Source organism: Marmota monax, unplaced genomic scaffold (assembly GCF_021218885.2).
Source record: "Marmota monax isolate L192 unplaced genomic scaffold, Marmota_monax_Labrador192_F-V1.1 WCK01_AAM20220418_F8-fsc00284, whole genome shotgun sequence".
Classification (NCBI taxonomy): domain Eukaryota; kingdom Metazoa; phylum Chordata; class Mammalia; order Rodentia; family Sciuridae; genus Marmota; species Marmota monax.
In genome coordinates, this window is record NW_026694275.1 from 170,715 (window position 1) to 172,700 (window position 1,986).

At 40.9% G+C, this 1,986-nt stretch overlaps 1 pseudogene; it reads left to right on the forward strand.

Annotated features, from left to right (window-relative positions):
* Positions 1-536: 536 nt before the first annotated feature.
* LOC124108620 (large ribosomal subunit protein eL31-like) lies at positions 537-952 on the forward strand (annotated as a pseudogene).
* The last annotated feature ends 1,034 nt before the right edge of the window (positions 953-1,986 follow it).

Here is a 1,986-nt window from a genome sequence, read left to right on the forward strand (position 1 = left end):
ATATACATATATATATATATATATATATATAATGATAAATGTATATATCATCATCTCTGGAATTATATTTGTATATCCTCATATAGTCTTATGAAACTGATAGCTATAGTTGGCCCTAAGGAGGAGAAGTGAACTGAAGGTAGAAAAGGAAGGGAAATTTACTCTTTACTATATACCTTCACGTAGATTTTAATTACTTTTTGTAGTACTAGGGATTAATCCCAGGACCTTGTGTGTGCTAAGCAAGCTCTGTATTATTGCACTACAACTTCAGCCCTAGATTTTTTTTTCTTTTTTTATATCCTATATCATATATATCATAAATTGTTTATAAATTGTTTATAAAAATTAAATACTGTGCCAGATGTGGTAGTGCAAACCTGTAATCCCAGCAACTCTGGAGGCTGAGGCAGGAGAATGGCAAGTTTCAAGCCAGCCTCAGCAATTCAGTGAGACCCTGTCTCAAAATAAAAGACAAAAAGAGCTGGGGGTGTAGCTCAGTGGTAGAGCACCCCTGAGTTCAATACCCAGTACCAGCTTTCCAACTAGGGCCTGGCAGAATGGCTCCCGCAAAGAAGGGTGGCGAGAAGAAGGGCCGTTCTGCCATCAATGAGGTCGTGACCTGGGAATACACCATCAACATTCACAAGCGCATCCATGGAGTGGGCTTCAAGAAGCGTGCTCACCCTCGGGCACTCAAAGAGATCCGGAAATTTGCCATGAAGGAGATGGGAACTCCAGATGAGTGCATTGATACCAGGCTCAACAAAGCTGTCTGGGCCAAAGGAATAAGGAATGTCCCATATCGTATTCGTGTGCAATTATCCAGAAAACATAACAAGGATGAAGATTCACCAAACAAGCTCTATACTTTGGTAACTATGTCCCCGTTACCACGTTCAAAAATCTACAGACAGTCAATGTGGATGAGAACTAACTGCTGATAGTTAAAGTCATAAAACTGTAAAAAAAAAAAAAATACCCAGTACCACCAAAAAAAATTAAATACTGTATGTAAAGTAATGTTGAAAGGGGATGAAATGCCGTTTTCCCAAAATGAATCTGAAGTATATCACAGAATCTATCAAACTTTCTAACTTCTATCTGCTCCCAATGCCTGACATAGGGTTGAATAGCACTTCCACAAGTAACTTGCAAAGCACTTCTTTAGATGGAGGTCTGGGCAAAAATTGAAGACCTTGGGAGCACGAGGGGGCTTTTTCACTTCTTTCCTGAAAGCAGGGATTCTGCAAGAGCAGGAAGACACAGCAGTGGTGAATGCAGGCTATCTGTCAGAGAAAACAGTTTGACCTTTTGGAACATGACTTAAGACAGGGTTTTAGCTACAGAGAGAGCACATTTCATAAAGGCCAAAGAATGTGTTTACTTGAAGATATTCCAATCTGATCGTGTGGATTTTAAACAGAAAGCATGTTTAAGTGAAACTAAAAGTGGTTACAAAGGATCACATTAAGAATGTCGTCAAAGAAAGAATGACAAACAGGAGGTGCTGGCACTTTCACAAGACAGGAAAAGAGGTCAGAACTAAGATTAGAGCCTTCAAGTCTTTAATTCCTTTACACACATCTGAACCTGTTTTTCCTACTGTTCACTTTTCTCAGAGTCCTATCCACTACACCCTCTGGAATCCTTGATCTTTGAGAGGCCAACTCCACTAATCCTAGCATTCTTTGTGGACCTTTCCCTCCCTACCCCTATCTGAACTGCACTGGGGCTCTAGCCTGGGCTCCTGCTTCTCCACAGCCCCTTTTTCTCTTTTTTTTAGAAAGAGAGAGAGAGAGAATTTTTTAATATTTAGTTTTCAGTGGACACAACATCTTTATTTTATTTTTATGTGGTGCTGAGGATCGAACCCAGCGCCCCATGAATGCCAGGCGAGTGCGTTACCACTTGAGCCACATCCTCACCCCCTCCACAGCCCTTTCTTGAAAGAGATTGCTGCTTCTCTCACCCTCTGCCTACCAC